The 23528-nt window shown below is 36.1% G+C and overlaps 3 long non-coding RNA genes across 3 annotated transcripts; all 3 read left to right on the top strand.

Moving 5' to 3' along the window:
• Positions 1–170: 170 nt before the first annotated feature.
• On the top strand, positions 171–1417 carry LOC116169898. Its single transcript, XR_004145109.1, has 2 exons — positions 171–348; positions 402–1417. It is a non-coding gene; the product is annotated as an uncharacterized LOC116169898 (long non-coding RNA).
• Positions 1418–16806: 15389 nt separating this feature from the next.
• Positions 16807–17357, top strand: LOC116167541. Its single transcript, XR_004144562.1, has 2 exons — positions 16807–17122; positions 17179–17357. It is a non-coding gene; the product is annotated as an uncharacterized LOC116167541 (long non-coding RNA).
• A 4055-nt stretch (positions 17358–21412) lies between these two features.
• On the top strand, positions 21413–21852 carry LOC116169238. The gene is made up of 2 exons (XR_004144909.1): positions 21413–21576; positions 21668–21852. It is a non-coding gene; the product is annotated as an uncharacterized LOC116169238 (long non-coding RNA).
• Positions 21853–23528: the final 1676 nt, after the last annotated feature.

The raw sequence follows: 23528 nt of genomic DNA, 5'->3' as shown, positions 1-23528 counted from the left end.
AATTTGTTTATGAAATGACGTACAACGAAACTTAGTGGAATAAACCATACCTTAATTATGGTATACTAAGTCATAAACGCGCCCATTGTAATGGCAATAATAAACATGTATGTGTCCTCTATAATTGGTAACTTATACTGCATCCGTGCATAATTAAATTAACGATCATTGTGAATGCATGATTCTAATGAAATTAAGTGTAGTAGTCACAATTTACACTAACGTTAAACATTCTTCGTCAAGCGATTCTTAGTTTAGTTTAGTGAACATTTCCGGAGGAACTCGCTGTTTCAGTTCAAGTTCAGTTCAATTTCAATTGCATTCTCAAAACCTCTAATAGGAGCTTAGGTATTTTTATTGTAAGTAAATAAAGTTAATTGACGGACACTATTTCCAAGCAGGGTTCTCATCCTTTTGGTAGAATTAATTCCTTCGTGGGATAACTAAGAACTTAATGTTACATTAGAACAACAGCAGAAAAATAAATTGCAAACGATGGGTAAACACGTCTTCGAATTAGTCTTAGCGATTTTGCTCGTTTCCCAAAGTATTGCGCAATTGTTCGGAGGTGGTGGTTTCCTACCAAACGGTGGAATGGGGGGCTACAAGTATCACCCAGTATGGAGGTCGTTGCCAGGAAATTTCGATGGACGAAACCGAGATCCGGCCAGTGTTGACAGTGGGGCGCATTTCAAATTACCAAACGAAGGATTTGCCGGAGGAAGGGTGGTTATTCAACCTGGAGTTTGCGGAATGGGCTCGTTATATGGAAAAGTCAACGTCTTTGATACACTTACGGATCGTCTAGATGTACAAGGTCATCACGACCAATACTTAAATAGAGATTTCAGACCAGTGGGAAATGCTAGGAGTCAAATAGGCGCAAATTATAAGCACGCAGGGGGCGCCACAGCGCTAATAAGTAGCAGTAAAGTTGGGGATGGTTCCATTCATGGATCCGTTGAGTATCAGTGCCACTGGTTTATACTCCACAAGTTGCGGGCGAAGGAATGAAAGCACAAGGTCAGATAGGTATTGTGGGCGAATTTAACCTTTAATTATAGTTTTTTAATCGTGACACTTAATTTATTGTTAATATAACACAAATGATATCTACAGCTACACATATAACTAAATAATAAACTGTACAATATTTAGTAATAGGTACCTACATTTAGTTTGGAAAGCACAAGAAAGATGGAGGAATAATTGAAATTACTCTTCTGTCACAATCCCCAGCTTTTGTTCTGATTGTCGTGTCTACGTCAAGTATTTTATGAAGTATTATTATATTTTTACTGTTGGTTACAATATTGATCGTATTATTCAGCTTTGTCCTTTTTTTTTACAGCAATGTTGAATTTGTATAGACAGTATACAGACAGACAGACAGATATGCAGACACAATCGACTCCTTGCAGTTCTTAATAAGCGCCCCGACGTAATGTCTTTTAGACAAAACATTGGTGTGAAAAATTGTGGTAAAAAAATAGTACAAAATTATCAAAAAATAATAGCAGCATCAGAAAGTGAATCTTGCGTTGTAGGTACTCTAACTTCATGGAGCTTTTCGAGTATACTAACTGTAACTGCAAAAATAGTATAAACTGAAGACATTTAGTTAATAATCAAACATTAAATATATTGTTATTATGCTTTACTAACAAAAAATCAGCTACTAAGGTACAATAAATAAAAAATAAATATAATTTGTACATTCGCTAGATATTATAATATCCATCATTTTTTCCCAACAACTGCTGCGATTCCGGCGTAGCCTTGAACAACCGGTAAAACTTTTTCTGCGGCCTTCAGTACCCGTTTTCCTGCTTTTTCCTAAAAATACGCAACTTAAAAGTGAAAGACGAAAAAGGAATTTATTGAATTTTACTTACAAGTTTTTTCCAACCTTTCCACCTCGCATCTGCATTGTTTACAAAAACAGACAAGAGAAACAATGCGCATACAAAAATTACGGAAATCTTCATGTCTAATTTACGAAATCCGCGATATGTGAGGAACTCGACTGGTGAAGATGCAAAGGTCGATCGGAATTTATACATCTTCGAAGTGCGTGTAGTGAACTCGGGGAAGTAACTTCCGAGTAGTTATTTTGTTGTAATGTCCATAATGCGGATGATAGTTGAAGAAAAGGATTCCCCGTTCGACGGGCGCTTCTTTAAGTTAATCTTAAATAATTAAACGCGCACGAAAATCTAATAGCTGGAAACGACACACAAAAAGAACCGAATCCAAGGACAGATTAATGGGGGGACAATTATAGATCTGATGATCTCATATTCTCATATTCATCCTTTGGTAATTATTAAAACTGTTTATGTTCGTGTCCCAATTTTGCAGTATGAGCAGTGAGTATTGGTGCAAGTTTGGTTGATTTGACGTCATGGCCCCCCCTCGGATATCTTGATGCACCAGGGCGTTGATGGTGATTGAGGTGCCATATTATCATGAAATCATTTTCTTTAATTCGATGAAAAAGTAATCGACGCAGAATTTAGAGCTCTTTTCTATGCAAATTATGTACTGAACTTTTCTCTTACCAGTCCGATTTGCCCTTTTTCATGTAAAAACTAAATTGAGACGGTTAGTGCGGCCAGGGTCGTAGCCAGATTGATTTATAAGAGCGGGTCAATAAATCTACAGAGCGGGCGGGCGAAATAATGATTTGCTGTGTCCCGCGGTAATATCACCCCCTGTAAAAACTCATTTTTCTTGGAAAATACATATCGCATATGATATTTCGTTTAACTGCTTTCATAAATAAGAAAGTTGCCATTGCGCATGCGCAAAACCAAATTTTGCAACTGGTGTTAGATTTGTCTTAGTTATGCCAAATGCCTATTTATAAAATTTCATTTAAATACCTTCATAACTAAGAAAGTTGGCATTGCGCATGCGCAAAACAAAAATTTGAAAATGCCGTTAATTTTACTTATATTCGTAGTGTTTACATATAAAGTTTCATTTAAATATCTTCATAAATAAAAAAGGTAGCATCGCACATACGTTAAACCAAATTTTTGACACTGCGCATGCACAAAACCAAAAAATATGGGTATGCACGGAATCCTTGGACCAAGCCTTTTCAAATGAGTCTTATATCGCCAAAATCGGGGCAGTGGTTTAGAAGGAGTACTTGTGACGGACAGACGGGCGAACGGACGGACGGACGGACGTCAAACTGCAGTCAATAGCGATTTTTCACTTTGAGGAAAATACGCTAAGAATATGCACATTTTCAAATGCTGTTCAGCCGTTCATTTTTCTCCTAAGAACACGTGTGCCAACTTTAATTACCTTCGGTTCAGTGGTTTGGCACAAAATGAGTGCACACAGGTGGACTGACGATCATTGAGATCTGGGTTTCTATAGAGATCCAAAACGCACACATCCTTCTCTTATACTACGGGTTCAAGTGGTAAAACTGATAACAATCTATGTATACCATTTATGCACCTACACAATAGACCTTACTCATTTCATAATAGAAAACAAACTATTTCGGAAAAGTGTTTATTACAAAAGTTTCTTTTCAATGATTGTTGCATACTCTGCTGTTTTCAAAATAAGTATACGGAGTTCGGTTAAAAACTTATCAGACCTAACCGCGTTTTTTAAATGGATTCAATTCGAAAAGAATAAAAAGAAGTGTTTAAAAAATGGTGTAAAATTTTTTTTGTTGTTGTTTTATTATAAGAATCTTTTTAATATTTTTTGAATTTCTTTGAAGCGATTGAATCTTTTTTTTTAATATCATCCCTGTTGTGCTATAGTTTTGAAGAGAATTTAGTATTTTGTCTGTTTAGATTAAAATATACAGTGTGTTGCATTTAAAAAATGAGGTTAGGTCCGATATCTTTTTTTTCTTGACCTCGTAAACTTACTTTGAAAATGGTAGATTATAAAACAATATTTGTAATAAACACATTTCGGATTACTTAATAAACAAAGAAATTATAGACTTTTATATAAAAATCAAAAAATGCCAATTGGAATTAGAAGAAGAAGAGTTTATCTCAACAAAATACATCGGAATTGCAAGGTCAATTTTAAATCATCCAATTTTAATAGGTGACATAATTCCGAATACTAAGCACCTTCCTGTTCCTCTATATTTGATCATGACGCAATATATATTAGGCAACTTTCAAGAGCGGGCAAAGTGGGTCCCAAAGAGCGGGCAGCCCGCTCTTGCCCCCCTATGGCCACGGCCCTGGGTGCGATCTATTTCACACAAAAAAAGATGGAATCTCATTCTTGCACCTACATAATTATGCCGGTACCTAGTAGCGTTATGAAAATAATTGGTTGATAAAGTTATGTCGTTTGTACAAGGTGTTCAAACAGTCAATGTAGAAAAACAAGCAAACGACACGTCCGGTTTTTCACTAACACATGACCCTACCTACTATCTTCTAAAAAACACAGGTGAGGCGATGATACTATTTAAGTAAAAACGGTTGTCAATAGCATAAATTAATTTTTCACTAAAAAAAGAACAGCTCCTTTGACTTAACCCAAATTGATCTATAAACAATTCCCAATTTTTCTCAGGAATTTGAACAAGGCAAGTTTCAACTTATTCACTAACAGTCCTTCTTTTTAATAAATGGAAGTAAAAAGGTTTTCGCCCTAAGGTGAGTAACTCAGCACATTTTTCCTCCATTTATCAGTATTTTCCAGAAGGCCATAGCTATTTGCGTTACGTATTTCTTTATCAGAAGTATCCGCGAATCAGAGTTATCTCAATAAATAAAAAAAAAAATGAACATTGCGCAGTCTGCGCATGTGCACATTAATCGTCGCGATTTTTATTGGTTGAGGTGCCAGAGCTTAAGCTACCGAACACAAAAAGAACGGACAAAATACGTTCAAAACTGTGGGAGCAGTTAAGGCCTCGGACGGACGGACGGAGGAAGTAATAGCGCCTTGTTGGGCGTTTGCGAATTACTCACCACCGACCGAATGGTCTTGGGGGAGGGCGGTAATCCCCCCATTTGCCCCTCGTGGGACCGTCGAGCGGAGGTTCTACAACAAAACTCGACCATGACGTTTGCTTAGGCCTATCGGCCACGGAATATCACGGCCCTCTTTACGAAAACCAGCCTACCTACCGTAGTAGGAGAAGTAACAACGAATATACTGTACAATAATTTATTTACGTTTATAATAAATTAACAAAACTACAACTAAAATCTGAATTCACCTTCCACACCAATCTGACCTTGTGGTTTCATGCCTTCCCCCGCAATACCTTTCACTCCAAGATTAATTCCGCCCTGTGGGGTAGAAACTAGTGGCACTGACGCTCCGAGGGATCCTTGAATGGGACCACCACCAACTTTACTAGCCCCTATGTGCGCTGTGGCGCCCCCTACGTGCTTATAATTTGCACCGATTTCATTTATCGCTGGTCCCACGGGCTTCAAATCTCTGTTCAAGAAACGATCGTGGTGACCTTGTACATCCAGTCTATGCGTAGGTGTATCGAAGATATTGACCTTTCCATATAACGAGCTCGTGCCGCCAACTCCCGGTTGTACAGAAGCCCGTGCTCCGGCAAATCCATCGTTCGGTAGCTTGAAGTGTGCACCTCCACCAACCTCCACCGGACCTAATCTTCGGCCATCGTAACTACTTGATAGTGATCCCCATGCCGGGCCATACTTGTAACCGCCCATGCCACCGATTCCACCGCTCGGCAAAAAACCACCACCTCCGAAGAATTGCGCCATACTTTGCGAAACAAGCGCAATTGCCAAAATTAACTTGAAAACTTGTTTAACCATTGTATATGTTTTCTTTCAGACTACCAGATTCTAATGTTCTGATGAATGTTACCACCTTATTTATATGCGATGGATCTGCTGTTAATTCCCGCCAGGGAATCCTTGTGAGAGGGTATTTACACTATGATAATAAAATAATTGCACTCGTAATTTTCATGAGTAACCTTTGACTTTAGCGGTTTCCTTATCAGTCTTATCTGGAGACATTTTTTGTGGAGCAGCTTTAATTGCTTGCCAATACATTTTATTATAAGGTTGGTGTTTTTGCAATCCGATGTTGAGCCCTTCCCAAGTTACCAACTTTCTTTGTGCCAAATTGAGTAGGGACCCAAATTTAACTGAAAGAGAGGAGTGTGATTTTTAAGGGACTTGTGTGTCATACTTTCCTTGAGGAAGTGCGTATTATATACATGCAATATGCTATTGAATAAATAGAATACAAACGACTAGTACCTGCTAAGAGTAAAAAAAAATACTCGTAGGCTATACCTGTAATTACCATTAATAAAACACGGAAAAACTAATTTGATACTACGTAACCATAATATCTTTGCAACATTGAAATTTTTTGACCCCCGCCAACAGATATACCTAAATAGTAAATTTTGCTCCATAACTTTTTACCCTACTACGGACGGGAAACAATTAATAGTGACCAACCGGAAAAATTTACTGTGTCAAATAACGGAATTAAGCTTTTGTAATTCATATTTTAAATAAGTGGTAATTTAACATTCAAATTGCGCCCTTCCTATAGGCCAAATTCAAAACCACGTGGATGACCAAGTCTTAACTTTCATGGTCTTGTTGCGCTGTGTACTCTTCCGCTAAAGCATAAGACGATTTACAACAATACAACGGCGCCATTACTCCCTAAAGTTGTAATATCTACTTTGGAACTACTAAGAACAAAATCCAAAGTATGGTTACGCTTGATTCGCCATGTAGGTATGTAGCGCGTTTTCTCATAAAAGAAAAATGAAAAAGTAAGTAACTCAAATCATTGACCACACAAAGTGAGCATAATAAAGCCATTACCTAAAGGAAATTCCTCTAATAGGCTCAATTTTCACATTCATACATACGTACTAAAAGAACACCGTTTAAAGGTAAGTACATGGTCATAAGGCTAATAATAAAAGTTGCTAGAAGTAAATCTTCAGAAAAGAATCTTTATCGCTAAGATGATGAAACCTCCAAGGTCAAAGATTACAACTTCGTACAGCGATAACTTTATGGTGTTCGTAAAAACCCTTCACTAGAATCCCCTGGCGGGAATTAACTAACGACTCAATACCTCCATATAAATACCCGCGAGCATTACCACCCTTCATCAGAACGACAGCATCTCGTATAGATCCAGTCCAAACAAAAAAACTCAAACAATGGTTAAGCACATCTTAAAGTTAGTCTTCGTGGTTGTGTGTGTGCAGCAAAGTATGGCGCAGTTTTTCGGAGGTTTCCAACCCAGCGATGGAATCAGTGGAATGGGCGGTTACAAGTATGGTCCGGCATGGGGATCGCTATCAGGTAGTTACGATGGGCGAAGACTAGGTCCGGTGGATGTTGGCGGAGGTGCACACGTCAACCTACCAAACGATGGATTTGCCGGAGCACGGGCTTCTGTACAAGCGGGAGTTGGCGGCACGAGCTCGTTATATGGAAAGGTCAATATCTTCGATACACCTACGCATAGACTGGATGTACAAGGTCACCACGATCGTTTCTTGAACAGAGATTTGAAGCCCGTGGGACCAGCAATAAATGAAATCGGTGCAAATTATAAGCACGTAGGGGGCGCCACAGCGCACATAGGGGCTAGTAAAGTTGGTGGTGGTCCCATTCAAGGATCCCTCGGAGCTTCAGTCCCACTAGTTTCCACTCCGCAAGTTAGAATTAACCTTGGGGTGCAGGGTGCTGCGGGTCAAGGAATGAAACCACAAGGCCAAATAGGTGTTGTGGGTGAAATCAAATTTTAGTTGAAATCTTTGACACTTAATTTATTGTTAATATAATAATTATATGTACATATACGATATCTGTATACCTAAGTATGTAATAAATTATACAATATTTAGTAGCAAGGTTGTTTTCTTGATTTAGTAGTAGTTGGTGTTGTAATTTTAAAGAGAAAATCACTGGGGCAAACAAAATTCATCTCTAATCGTTTGGTGGCAAGGGGGCGTTTCTCGAATTATGTCGATTTCTTTAATGCGCCATAACTTTCTTATTATTAAAGATAATGAATTTTGGCAAAATCTTTCTTAGGACACTTTTTTATGTAGAATCCATCGCGATTCCCAGTTTTTAATACAAGTTTTTGTTTTACGACCCTAAACTACATTTTTTTGAAAAAACCGTAAAAATTTTTATATTTGTATTAAATATTAACATTCGCAATATTGCTTTTTATACATTAAAATATTTTTACTGCAGACATCTAGGTTTTCGTGGCAAACAAAAGATAACAGGATTGTTTAAAATGACAATTTCTTGGCTATTTGGAAATTCTTATTCGTTCCAAAAATTTTTTATTTCAAATAAGGCACAAAAAACAAAGGGCGTGAAAACTCATGTGAATAAAACAAAGTCATAATAGGTATAGTATATAAATAAATAAATAATGTAGATAATCAAGAAATTGTCGTTTTGATCAATTCTACCATCTTTCGTTCACCATGGAAACCAAGATGTCTGCAATAAAAATAATTTAATGCATAAAATGCAATCTAAGTGCTCTAAGAAAGATTTTGTCAAACTTAAATACCTATCTTTAATAATAAAAAAGTTATTGAAGAAATCGACCAAATTCGAGAAACGCCACCTAGCGGCCAAACGATTAGAGATAGCTGAATTCTGTTTGCGCAGTGATTTACTCTTTAAAATTGAGCTCCAGACACCTAGGTCCGTTTCTTTCTATCTCTTAAAATAAAGGGCATTTCCATAAGAAAGTGTCCAACTTGGAACACCCTGTATATACGGACATTTGTTAAAAAGCACTTTTTTGGACTCCTGACACCTTGAAATGTAAAGATCCGGTGAAATTTTAAAATCGCTTTATTGGTGAGGTTAAAATGTGCGCCCTGACTGGCTTCCCTGTTTCGGTATAAATGCCGGATGTTTTGTCACATGCTGTTAAATCAAGTTGTTTATTTTTTTGGGTAAGTTTGCATTTCAAAAAAATTTAAAAATATCTCGCGTTTGCTAGAGGTCGGTGGTAGCTACGGACTGGTAGGCCGGTCTCGGCAGCCTCTGGGGTCAACTCAATTGGAGAAACGGTAACTCCAAGAATTCTACGGGTTCAGCAGATGGCGGCGGCCACTTCCGCAAAACTAAAATAAAATTACGGTCGGGAGCGAAAGCAATAAAGCACAAATCGGCGAATGCGGTGGAAAGCAAATTCATAATTTCGGTACCTACAAAACTTGACGGTGAAAAATGCAAAACCAGAAAAGTACAAGCAGTACAAATTTACAGTAATTAGAAATGGCAAAAGATTAAACTACGGTACGTTTTGGCAAAAATTTACTCAATAAATTAAGTTGCTTACCAAAAGAATAAAAAATGACGGCAAAATGACGGTCATTACAAACAGCAAAAGATGCCCACAAAATTCAGTATTTACCTTATAAGGGGATCTGAATTTTAGAGAAGTGGAATAGGGAATTTCCGCCGTATTCGGTACTAAAGCGGTGCAAATTAGTTGGGTTTTTAAATAATTACTCGGCCTGTAATTGTCGGAAAAATATAAGATGGACATCGGCATCCCCCGTCTTTTTAGCGCGCTCATTTTGAGATAACTTTAAACGCCGCCTGCCGGATTTTTCTACAACTAATTGGAATTTTCCGGCGCAACAACTGTTGTCGTTATCTACGCCCCGGCATGTCTGTAAACCTGATAACGTGTAAGCAACTCGATTTGGGATAAAGTACGTACCTACCTTTTATTGTCGCCTATTTGAAAAAATCAATTCGCCCTACACTTTATCCTAAGGGACAGTTACATGAAAATGTGCATAGCGTAATCAAATTGGCCCTTCCATATGCAAATAAAAATAATGTTTGTATATACCCACTAGTTTCCGCAATAATCGACCGTCTCAACACAAAATGACTACCCTGTATACTGAGTACAATCGGATATAATATAATAATATTGCATATTTTCCTCAATATGCTATTTACGTTATCAGTTCTAAAGGAAGCGTGATTGAAACGGGTAGTCCCTTTCTCCATAAAAAGTGTTAATGGGTATGTAACGAAAAACGCCGGGCATGTGTGTGGATTACCTATCGGTCGAAAGGAGTTCCCCTGGTTAAATATCCGTAGCCCATACATGTGTATAAAATCCAATGCATCCGATCCAAACCCATCAGTTTTTTTTTTCATCTTGTGCAAACAACGAAGTGACAAACGCTCAACCTTTTGTTCAATATGAAATTCTCCGTTGTTTTTGTATTAGCACTGGTGGTTATGTCCGCATTTGTAAACAATGCAGAAGCCAAATGGAAAGTGTTGTATTTGCACGGGGCCGGAGAAGGAAACAAACATGTTACTTTACACAACGTTTATTCCATACTGAATTGTAGGGCGAAGTCGAATATCAATTTTGGGAAAAACCCAATACATTACATTCGTCCACCTTAAATGTATGACATAAACCTATCCGGTGGTTTGATCTGTCTTCTCTCCCTACTTAATGCTAATGGTACATTGTCAATATCGCTATCACTACTTACATCATGTGGTACCTGGGTGGTTATAGATGGAGTCTCTGAATTTGACATAGGAATTGATGGCTGACTACAAACTGGTTTAAATTTCAGCAGCTGATTACAATGACGTTTCCAAATTTTATCAATTTCAGGAACTCTAACTATATAAGTACAATTACCACGGCGCTTTAAAACTAATCCCTGAACCCACACTGGTTTATTGGGTACACGATAATCTTTCACCAACACTTCTTCACCCGGTTCATAACGCACTTCACTTTTTCCCTTATAATGTTTGCACTGCTTAATCTGACTAGCTTTAACCCTACTTGTTACAATTTCGTTTGGCTTAATTAAACTAAACCTATTTCTTAAATTCCTACCTAACATTAAATATGCGGGGGATACTCCTGTTGTACAATGGTTAGTGTTTCTATAGTCAAACAAGAAATTACTTAAAATGATATTTAAATCAAGTTTGGTGTTTTTACCTAGTGCATTTTTAAGTGCATTCTTAATAGTCTTAACCGCGTTTTCTGCGGCTCCATTACAATGAGGGGAATAGGGAGGTGAGGTCATAAATTTTATGCCATTTTTCCTTAAAAATTGTTTAAATTCGAGTGATTCAAATTGGGTACCGTTGTCTGAAACTAACAGTTTAGGAAGGCCATATCTTGCAAACGTGGTACGCAGTACCTGAATTGTGGAACTACTGGTAATTGTAGTCATTGGAAAAACTTCGATCCACTTACTATGAGCGTCTAAAATTATGAAAAAGTGTTTGCCAAGAAATGGTCCCATAAAGTCAACATGTAGTCTCTCCCAAGGAGAATTTGGCCAGTTCCATGGAGATAATTTTGCTTTTGAAGGTGACTTTTTATGTAATATACAGGATTGACAAAATTTAGCAGTATTCTCTATGTCCTTATCAATATTTGGCCACCAAAAATACGATCTAGCCATACTTTTCATTTTTACTACACCCATATGGGTTAAATGTAATTGATTTAAGAGAATGCTCCTTAATTCCGTGGGAATAACTAATCTATCTTTCCACAATAGGCAATCATCTTCAATGGTCAATTCATTTCTACGAATGAAGTAGCACTTAAGATCACTATTATCATGTTTCAAACTAACATTTTCAGGCCAACCATACCTAACTCGTTTTATAATTTCTGTTAAAGTTTCATCTTGTTGAGTTTTATCTTTAACTAACTTAAAATCGATAGGAAAATCATTGTTGGTTTCAAAAAAATTACAATAATCAAAATCAGATTCCTCAATTTCTTGTGACGGAGAAGGTAATCGAGATAAACTATCCGCCATATTATGTTCAGAACGAACAAATTCGATCTCATAATTATAATTCGATAATATTACTGCCCATCGTTTTAAACGATTTGCACAGAATTGAGGTATACCTTTCTTCGGATTGAAAATAGAAATTAAAGGTTTATGATCAGTGACCAAAGTAAATCTTTTAGCATAAAGATATTGATGAAATTTTCGCAGTCCAAAAATTATCGCTAAACCTTCCTTTTCTATTTGACTATATTTTTTCTCTGCTTCATTCAAGGAACGTGATGCATAGGCAATAGGTTTTTCACTTCCATTCTCGAATGTGTGAGAAAGGATTGCACCTATACCGTATTGTGATGCATCCACAGACAAATTAATTTTCAATTCTGGATTGAAGTGAACCAAAACATCAGCAGACAACAAAATAAGTTTTACTTTTTCGAATGACCTTTGACAATCTGAAGTCCAACTCCAGTTACAGTTTTTTTTAAGTAAACAATATAAAGGGTATAACAGCGTTGCTAAATTAGGAACAAATTTACCATAAAAATTTACAAGTCCCAAAAAAGATTTTAGCTGCGTTACATTAGTTGGAATTGGTGCATTCTTAATTGCTAGGATTTTATCTTCAGTAGGATGTAAACCATCCTTATCAATTACGAATCCTAAATATTGAACTGATTTTTGAAAAAAACAGCATTTATTACGACTTAATTTTAAACCACAATCTTGTAATTTACTTAAGACTGATTTTAATCGATTCAAATGCTCATTTTCATTTCTCCCAGTAATGAGGATGTCATCTAAAAATGCTATGACTCCAGGTAGCCCTTGTAAAATGCTATTAATTAATTTTTGAAATTTTGCTGGCGCGCAAACTATTCCATATGGAAGCCTATTATATCTATAAAGACCCTTATGAGTAGATATAGTAACATATTGTTTAGAAGCTACGTCTAATTCCACTTGCTGGTATGCCTGTGATAAATCTAATTTAGAGAAAAATTCTCCACCTTGTAACGTACTAAACAAATCTTCGATTCGTGGAATACAAGGAAAATCCGCTATCAAATATGGATTGCAGGTAACTTTAAAGTCTCCACAAATACGTACATTACCGTCTTTTTTTAACACACACACAATGGGTGCAGCCCATTCACTATAATCTACAGACGATATCACACCTAACTTTTCTAAGTTATCTAATTCCTTTTCTACCTTATCTCTTAACGCATATGGCAGTGGTCTAGGTTTGTGAAACTTTGGTGTTACAGTGGTCTCTTTTAATTGCAACGTAAACACCCCTTTATTAAATTTACCAAGACCTGGTGCAAAAACGTTAGAATATTTGGAAATTATTTGTTCCAAATCTGCATTAACAAAATTTACGCTCGCATTCTTATCGCAAATATTTAAATTATAAGAATACAAAAAATCTCTGCCTAAAATAGGACAGCTACCATCTTCAATAACAAAAAAGTTTAAATAATTAACCTTATTTTTGTAGGTAATTTTTAACTTAAGATATCCTAATGGTCGTATTTTGACACCATTATAAAAATACAATGACTTATCGGTTTCGATAAGCGCAAACTTAAAGAAAAGTTCTCTGTACAATTGATACGAAATTGCAGATATACTAGACCCAGTATCTAATTGAAATTCCAGTTCTACACCTTCGACCAATACGCTTATCATTATAGGCACATTTTGCTTAGAAGTAATTGAAAACAATGACATTTTTTCAAACTCACTAGCATTTTCCTCGTCCATAAAATGATTAACATTCGACGGTACCTTACTTTTAGACTTGCGGTGAGACGACCCTGGTGATTGTTGAGAAGATGATTTTACTGGACAAACGGGTGCCAGATGTCCTTTCTTGTTGCAACGATGACAAGAATAGTCGCGGTACTTGCAGTCTTTTGCCATATGGGTTGATCGCCCACAAACCGTGCATTTACCACGTAACTTGTGGCGGCTACCGGAACTGATATGATGAAGGTCGGGTTCCTCTTTACAAACGACTTTCTGCAAATCAAAATGATTAACTACGGCTGTTTTATTGAAAGCAATTTCAATGGCACTTGATAACGAAACTGTCACTTTTTCCTCGAGTAACCTGTCCAAAATAGGACCTGGATTAAATCCCATGATAAAAATATCACGAAGAACAACTGGTAATTCTGTTCCAAACTCACAATGTGTTGCTAAACCACGTACTCGCGCTGCCCAATCATTCACCGATTCAGTGTCTGTCTTTTTGGCGTTGTAGAACTTGTATCTTGCCGCCAAACACGACGCTTTTGGTGCAAAATGATTATTTAACACTTTAATTAAATTATCAAATGACTGTTCTTCTGGCGTTTTAGGAATACACAAGTCATAAACCAGTTTATATGTTTGCTCACATAAACAATTTAACAAAATAGCACGTTTTTTAACATCATCTTGAATGCCGTTCGCCACAAAATAATTGTTTAATCGCGCTTTATAGATTGTCCAATCACTGTTTTTGAAACTAAATTCTGGTAAATGTCCAACACTTGCGGCACTGACAGCCATTGTTTAACCGATGCACAATTTATTTCTAAATGTTAACCATATCCTTTAAAAATCCAAATCCACGTCGCCAATGTTGTATTTGCACGGGGCCGGAGAAGGAAACAAACATGTTACTTTACACAACGTTTATTCCATACTGAATTGTAGGGCGAAGTCGAATATCAATTTTGGGAAAAACCCAATACATTACAGAAAGGATGGAAAAAAATTGTAAGTATGCTCTAACTTTAAATGGGCATTAGATTAATTTTGGGTGTCTTATAGGGAGAAGCTGGGAAAAGGGTATTTAACGCAGCAGAAAAGGTTTTACCTGTCGCCCAGGGCTACGTTGGAGTCGCGGCAGCCGTAGGAAAAAAGTAATTTATTAATTACACCAAATGCTTTCTTATTTATTACCTATATTTGTATTTGTTATTTATTCAATGTTTCTACCACTTTTCTGTAAATAAACCTATTTAAAACAAAAGAACAATACTTAATCGCATTTACTTAGTGAAATTCATAGGTATATATCATAAGAAATTGTAAAGATCTCACACCTCCAAATATTGCATATTTCAGATAAAGCGAATTTTTTTAAACCGAAATAGCTTAGTAAATGGTTGGGCTATAAGCTGTCGACGTTTATTCTTGGTAGATGATTAATGGGGAGGAGGCTCTTTACACATAAACTTTTAAAGGCCGCATGGCATATACATTCAAAATCCTCTAACACTCCATTCTGCAGATATTTGCACTGAAAGCTTTGACATCACCAATAGATATTGCTGGAAATTAATGTGAAAATTACAAAACTGCGATTTAATCTTAACACACAAAAGGAACATGGTACAAAAACACAAACAACAAGTATCCAATCAAAAGGTATCCGTACACAGTTCACAAAAATTAAAATTTCCAGTTAACACAAATGACGCTTTAGCTTTAGACTAACGACATCGGGTAATCGCAGCATCTTCTCTTCGGGTGGGCAAAGACGTTCTTCACAAAAAACTTTAAGACAATCCTCCAGCCGGTAAGGCAAAAAAAACTTCGGCGTTGTGCAATGCAACTCGTAAGAAGTGAATAAATTTTCAATGAATAATAGATATATTACGCACCGAGTGCGAAAAAGAATTTTAATCGGGAGATTTTCCATAACGGGGGCGTTTAAGTATGCAGTTCTGTAGGAAACATCTGATATGAATCCCAAGTTGACTAGTAAACATGTTAGCAGTAAGCATTTCAGGGCGTGGATGACCAAGAAGAATTGTAAATAAAGGTTAGTCATATTTGTTTAGTTCGCCAATTTCAATAGATACTTTTGAGATCCATTGTCATAAATAAATATTAATCTGTTGCATATGTAGAACTAAAATGTTAAATAGGGATCTTAAAGGGTTCAAATCAGCTTAAAAAATGTTGTATTTTCAATGTATTTTGCAATTAAAACAACGCACTGGAATTGGTGTCGCTCCTAGTTCATTTTTTCCTTGGAATCAAAAAGGAATCCCAAAAACTTTATATCGAATTAAGATGTGGTAAAGATGCATTCTTAAACAACATTTAATATTTTCTGATTTTCCTCCATATACATTTATATAGCCTTTCGGTGTTATTATTTTGCTGAAAAGTGAAAAGGAAAAAACTATTTCTACCACATTTTCAGATTACAGAAAGGGAGATCTTTCACTATGCAAGGGGAGTTATTAGTTGGTAAAGTTTTGAGTAAAGAATAATAAGTGGTAGCCGATGGCATTTGACTAATTTTTTAATGACACAGTTTTCTTGTTGCAATTTCCCGTTTTACAAAAACAAAGGAAACTGTCAAAATTATTTGCAGAAAAGCCTTCGCTGCAAGAATAGGATAGGGAAAAACTGAAAAATCACCCCGTTCGTAAACCACGCTAGGGGATGGCGCCCAAATGTCGCATACTCCACATCATGTAGCCATGTCTCTAAAGCTCGTACCTACCCGTACACTCCTCGTCCTTCTACAAGCGATCTTTACGGGCCCTTATTTGCTGCCAGCTAGCCAGCCAGCCAAAGTGAAATTAAAAGCTACCTTTTTACAAATAAATTTACAAAAATGAGCTGAAAAGTAATAATATACAGGGTGAGATTTTTTTAATAAGTAGTATGGGGATTTTAGAAATTATAAGAGGTAGGTAATAATAATCGGAAAAAATGTGCAGTTTTATGTGTTTAACTCAGAACACCCTTTTTTCCCAACAATGGCCATACTGTTTATTAAAAAAAGATAAAAGATGATTAATACGAAAAAAATTTTATTTTGTTTATGGACAAATTGATAATGAAACAATTTGTTACACATAAGTCATAAATCGTATGTTTCTTCGAAACCCACAATCTTTGCTAGCTTGCATCACCCAATCCATTACGCAGTTTATGTTGTAGGTAGGTGATCAATTCTCATTCATTGTAAAGAAAGCGAAATCAAATGGGGGAATCCCTTTCTTCATATATTTTTGTATGTAGCGAGAAATAGCCGACATTTATGCGGATTATCGGGTTAGAAGTAGTTCCCCAGGTTCATCATCCCCTTCTATTTAGCGTATAAATTAAAATCAAGTTTTTTCAAATGCATTCGTCTTTGCTCTGGTTTCATTCGAAAAGTAACTCGCTCAACAATTCTTCATGAAATTCAGCGTTATTTTTGTATTCGCGTTGGTGGTTTTGTCTGCATTTGTAAACAATGCAGAAGCGAAATGGAAAGGTTGGAAAAAAATTGTAAGTAGAAGATTTAGCATTATTGCATACAATACTCTTACTTCTTGATTCCATAGGAAGAAGCTGGGAAAAGGGTGCTTAAGGCTGCCGAAAAGGTTTTACCTGTCGCTCAAGGCTATGTAGGAGTAGCAGCAGCTGTAGGAAAAAAGTAATTGATCAAATTGTACTAAAGATTGTCTTATTTATGTATTTTTATTGATAATATTTTTTGTAAATAAACTACAAAACAGACGAATTACGTCCAAAGATTAAATATAAAGAGTAAAGATCTAATAAAATTAAATTTCAAAGAGGTACCAAACAAGTAGAACGTTCATCAATGAGGTACGGGTATCATTCTAGTTAAAATGCACTGACACACCCTTTCACAATCATCATTATTCGACAATTATTTTTGGATTTTATTTACCCTCATTTCCTGGCCCAAAAGGAGTGAACCGCGAACCCTTGTAGCTTTAAGGCTGGACAGTACATACAGAACGGAGTATGTAAAGTTGCCTATTCTCAATCCCCAAATTTGGTTATTTATAATATTAATTTGTGTTCGATGGTAAAAACATAAACTTAGTCCAATTATAATGAACATTTTCTATCTGTATAAAACCAGCCACCCGGCGGAAGCTATCTTTTAGCGCTTTTTAGAAAAACTTTTAAGTTGTTTTTCCAAGATAACTTATCTATAAATGAAGTTGGAACAATTTCCAAAATTAAGATACGTTCGTAAACTTAATATCTAGGCAATAACGCCAGGAAAATTTATTTCCTTTTTTCTTTTCCAAAATATGACACCCTAACAGCCCTCGACGTTGCCCTTAAAAAAAAGATTATTTTAAAACATTTTAGTAAACCCCGGCGTTATTGTCTAGCTAAAGCATTCACCTTTCACAGGAATATTCGACCCCTTCTTCAACTTCACTCAGAATTAAGATATCGTGGAACGAAATCACGCGTTTTCGGGCAACGGAACGGGTGTACTGTCCAGCCTTAAGCTTGAAAGATTTTTTATTAAATGTACAAATTTGCCGGTATAGGAAATTTTATACGTGTATCGTTTCATAATGAAAGAGAACAGAACTAATATTCGAGAAATAATGTGCTTTAAGATAAGAAGCAAGGGTTCAAGCAGATAAGAGCCGAAACGTTACAGTGTTGCTGGCTTTAAAATCCGTCGCAACACAGCATTAGAAGGGCAAGCTTATGCCTAAAAATCCGAGTAAATGCTGGTTTTGCAGCGGGTTCGCTCCAAAATTTTCAATCGTCGTATAAGAGAAAACCCGATGGGACATACTTAAACCTTCGAAGAGAATCTACGACGCTCAAACGGGACATTTTTTCGATCGCGTATTGATTTCTTAGCCGAACCTTCGGTGCGAACTGTAAATGCGATTTATACATCGCGTAAAACGAAATCAAGGCGAATATTGTGATTTTCTACGCTATTTTTGAGATCGTGGAGTGGGAGAATCGTTGGCCTCGCAACCAAAGACGCTGCCGCCATTTTTAACGAGTTTAACGAATACGGGGGCCTTCTAAACTCCCTAAGAGTTACCATCGGAAGTAAAACTAATTATACGTGGCTGGTTTTGTGCAGAAAGAGAAGTTCATTACGTGAAAGAGGCGATCGGACGGCTGATATAATTTGTTTATACGTGGTTCTCATAACATTACAAACAAAACGGCTACCGGTAAAAAGGTTAAAGACAATTAATTCAATCTTCTGCTTGCTGATAAAACATTATAACCCCAAGTTACAAGGGCAATCTTTTTACATTTGCACATTGTGGAACATCGGTTACTGTTGATAACTCAATTAACAATTAATTAAATCAAAGTAAACTTGCAGCACGGTTTATTCATGGATCAAATTACGTCAACCATCTTTCGAAATTAATTTGCAAGAAGTAACCCAATTCAACTGGTAATACAAGAGGTCTGGTCGTGTTGCCTAATATGCCCCCCCCACCCAATTTTCCAAATTGCTGCTCAATCCAAGTTTGAGAAAATTCGAAGGCATAGACAAAAACAATTTTTCTTTGAATTTTTGTATTGTATAAAAAATGAATCGATCGTTTTTGGGGATTTTGTATAAGGAATGTGCATTTGAAGTCATTCTGAAGAGGTCGATTTACGCGGGTTTATCCCATGAACAAATTTGTGTATTTTTATAAATGATAAGCGCACCCAGACCGAAAACATTGGTGATTTCTTCTTGTTGTCATGAATTGTAAAATTCTAATTTAATGCCGTAGCGATCGTTTCTATAGAAACGGAATTGTCATATGTTCTGAACGTCATTTTAAATCGTGCATTTGAAATAAGAATGACAGATGTCATTAGAATGCACAATCATTTGTTTCATTTTATCTACCCAAGCAGATAAAGTGATCACTCTATCTACCCTCACGGTTAAAGATCGACTTAGCCTACTCATTCAAACCTGTTAAAATGTCATTTTAACATATGATATAAAATAAAGGTTTATTATTGAGCCAGCCGTGGTAATAAATTGTAATAGATTAATTACTGTTACAGAAACATTTTTGCCAGTGCCGTAGAAATTAAATTTTATTGTAGGAGCGCAGAGTGTCAACCCGAGTTCAACCCCTGTAAGTGTAACTACCCAGGTACAATACCTATGCAGTATGTATATGTTTGTATGTTTCGTTTGCTATGTCTGGATTGAAGTATTTGTATATTTTGTTTGAAATGCATGATGTTAAAATGTTGTATAGGAAGGTATGTATTTAGACGGATATTGTGTAGTGTTGTCTTTTAGCATGTAAGTTACACTTTGTGTAAACGATGCAGGGCTGTCATCTGGTAATTTAAACAGTTCACGAGAATTGATGATTTGATAAGCAATGCTGCTATTTCAAGTTGCTCTCAGGTTTCAAACAAAAATTAAAAAAAATAAAGTATCGAGTACTTAACAAATCTTTTTTTGCAATGCATTTAATATAGGTATTATTGGCCACAGCCTTGCCAGTGCTTCTAGATAAGTAATTACATATTTTACTTAGTACAGAAACGCACCAGGAACACGGGTACTCTAGGTAGAACATGTTCTTCATCTTACTTCGGGATGATATACCCACATTTAAGCAAAATCGTTATTAATTCAACAATTTCGTCTGAGGAAAGGCAAGACACATTGTCTTGATGCATATGAACTAAATTTTGTTTTTCCCCTTGGTTTGCAATTTTTGGGAAATTTCGTTCTGCACTGCCTGGATGCATAGCACCATACTTGGTATTAATGGCAAAATAACTGGGTTAAACATAATGAACTGCGGTACTTCAAATATCTAGGGACTTCTTTTCTTTCTATTGTTTTGTTAGAAAAACCTCTCAAGTCATTTTTTTTCTGCTAATTGGTACCTAAGCCAATTATTCAGCTTTTGTAAATCCAAACATTGTTTCTCTACAGTAATTATGTGGCTCTTTAGGGCTCCCTTCATCATTTGATTAAAAAACAGACTTTTTGCTGCTTGTCCCGTCTCTAGTTATTTTGTTTGTTTTATAGCATATGGTAAATTGACATTTTGATAGGATTGAATGAGTAGGCTGAAGTCGCTCTTTAACCGTGAGGGACGCCGCAGCACAATATAAAATGACGTTCAGAACATATGACAATGTTGTTTCTATGGAAACCATCACAACGGCAGAACCTATAAGTTTGCTATTTTTTACGTTAAATTCGGAATTGTCAGAAGCTTTACAATGGTTTATATGGCCTCTGCTATAAAATAAAGTTTTGTATTGTACGTGGTATTGATTCGCCACTTTTTAGCGCAATGTATTAAACAATAAATATTGTTTTGTGTACATTTATTGACAAAAATCTTGCCCCTTGCTTAAATTCACTTTTGTCCTTCCCATCTTCGCGGCAAGAACAAGACTGGATTAAGTACAAGCGAGACAAGAACAAAACATTAAATTAATATTTGTTTGTTAAAAGTTAATGATAATATTAAAGAACTTGTAATTTATTTATAGACAAATTGATAACTATTGCAAAGATATAATTCGTTACAGATAAGTGTATTTTTCTTCGTCACACCCGTAGTATTCGGTAGTTTTTATACTTATCCAATACGCAGTGGTATGTTGCCGGTCAATTCCCAATCATTGTAAAGAAAGTGCGAATGAAACGGGTAATCCCTTTCTCCATACATTACAAGTTGGAACGTATATCGAGAAATTGCCGGCATTTACGCGGATTATCGGGTCAGAAGTAGTTCCCCGCGGGTTCATCATCCGCATCTGTTTAGTGTATAAATTGAGATAAATCTTCTCTAAATTCATCAGTCCTTGCTCTCGTTCCATTCGACAAGAAGCGTCGCTCAACACATTCTTCCAACATGAAATTCAGCGTTATTTTTGTATTCGCCTTGCTGGTCTTGTCTGCATTTGTAAACAATGCGGAAGCCAAATGGAAGGGGTGGAAAAAAATTGTAAGTATGATTTACCATTAAATAATTCTCTACCTACAATCAATGCTCTATGTTTCGAAATTCGTTTAATTAATTTTTGTTTTCCTTATAGGAAGCAGCAGGGAAAAGGGTATTTAAGGCCGCAGAAAAAGTATTACCTGTCGCTCAAGGCTACCTTGGAGTCGCAGCAGCCATAGGAAAAAAGTAGTATGCTACGTTGTACCAAAGATTATTTTATTTATTGATTAATTTATACTTAGATGTTATTTTTTGTAAATAAACCGATTGTAAACTACACTTCGCCATTGAATTTATTAGTTTCAAGTGCCATTTTCATAGAATCTGCAGAATTTTGTAAGAGAAAAGGAGGTGTCGACCTTAGTGACTGCTGTTTTAACTTTTAAGTTGCGACATGGAAGATTACAAGATAAACCTTGGAGTTAGAAGCTTTTTTCTTGGACCCACTGTTGAGGGAGAATTATTTCACTTTTTAGACGAGAATAGAACATATGACTCATGATGATGTACCACTAGTGCCATATTCGTAGGAAGTAGGTATTATTCGAAGTTCATTTGAACAACCAATGGAATTAAGACAAAATCATACAAAAAGTGCTGGTTTCTTGGCAACAGAATGTGGCGAGTTCATTGGTTGCCAATCACTCGATTCCCGAGAGCACTGATTCTTGCCATAATAATAGTGATTAGAAACCAAGTGTTTTGTTCTGGCAAGAGATATCAAAGCGCAATGTATAGAAATCGTTATTCTTATACCAATATCGCTGATACACGTCGTAAAGGGACTAAGTAAAATTACCCCCGACTAAAGAATTGAAGCTTCAATTCGAAAAAAAAACGTTCCAATTTACATTTTATCGCGCACTGAAAGCTCATAAACTTATATCTTAAGTAAGCATAAATGCTTCATGAACGTGTTCAATATCTGTATAACACTGACTCAAATAGGACGTATATATTTCAAGAGCGCATTTTGACATTCCTTCTGCGAGTTTACCGCAGTAGTCCTGCAGGGGTAGTCGAAGGTGTGGACGTATACTACATGAACCTATACATATACATGGGCGTGCATATTTGATAGAAATCCTTGGCAAGTCGTCGCCGCTGCCACCGGGGTCCCATAACTCATATCGAAAACGCGTATATCAAACGCGGACGAAATAATTTTTTCCACTAGCACTTTTTTCTGGTTTATGTACTTTTTTATTCGGAATTTTATTATGCGGTTAATTGGAGTTGTATATTGGGCCAATCAATTACAGGACTAAAACACAATTAGTACCGATAGGATATAATGTATGTGGAGGCCAAGAAAAATGACATCTTTTTGTTTACTTTTCATAATAAAATCTGCATACGATATTACTATTAAAAAGCTTGTATGTTTATTCTTTATACCTCGTAAAAAAAAATAAGCCTTTTGTGCAAATGTCAGCTTGCGCCTGCGCCTTGATAGTACGTACATTGTACAGGGTGTCTCATTTTTACAGTGCAAATAAATTGGTTTTTTTATAAATAAAACACCCTGTACATTTTTAGTTGTTTTGATGTCATTTATTAACGTCTGAAAGTTAGTCACTTTTTGATTTTAATTTCGCATAAGGCAAGCCTCACTTTGATGAATCGTAGTGACATTTTAATAATCAGAAAGTTTTATTGATACAGGGTGCTCGCAACGGAATTGTAAAATTTCAGAACTTCAAAGTGATATAACTATTTTTTAAACGAAACTATACCGCCATTTTAGTTTGCTATAATATTAATTATTGTGTTCTTTTCAATTTCTGTGTCTAGGCCCTGTAGTTTTGAGGATATGCATTATACAATGTTCTTCACAAAAGTACCTACGCATTAATTCATTACATGCTTATGCAACGTAGTAGGCCCTGATAATAAAAAAATAACAAAAGAATGCCAGAACGTTTTGTTATTTTTTTATTATCACGGCCTACTCT

This window comes from Photinus pyralis, unplaced genomic scaffold (assembly GCF_008802855.1).
Source record: "Photinus pyralis isolate 1611_PpyrPB1 unplaced genomic scaffold, Ppyr1.3 Ppyr1.4_LG4, whole genome shotgun sequence".
NCBI classification, from domain to species: domain Eukaryota; kingdom Metazoa; phylum Arthropoda; class Insecta; order Coleoptera; family Lampyridae; genus Photinus; species Photinus pyralis.
Note: the sequence above shows the minus strand (reverse complement) of the source record. Positions and strands in the feature narration are given on the sequence as shown.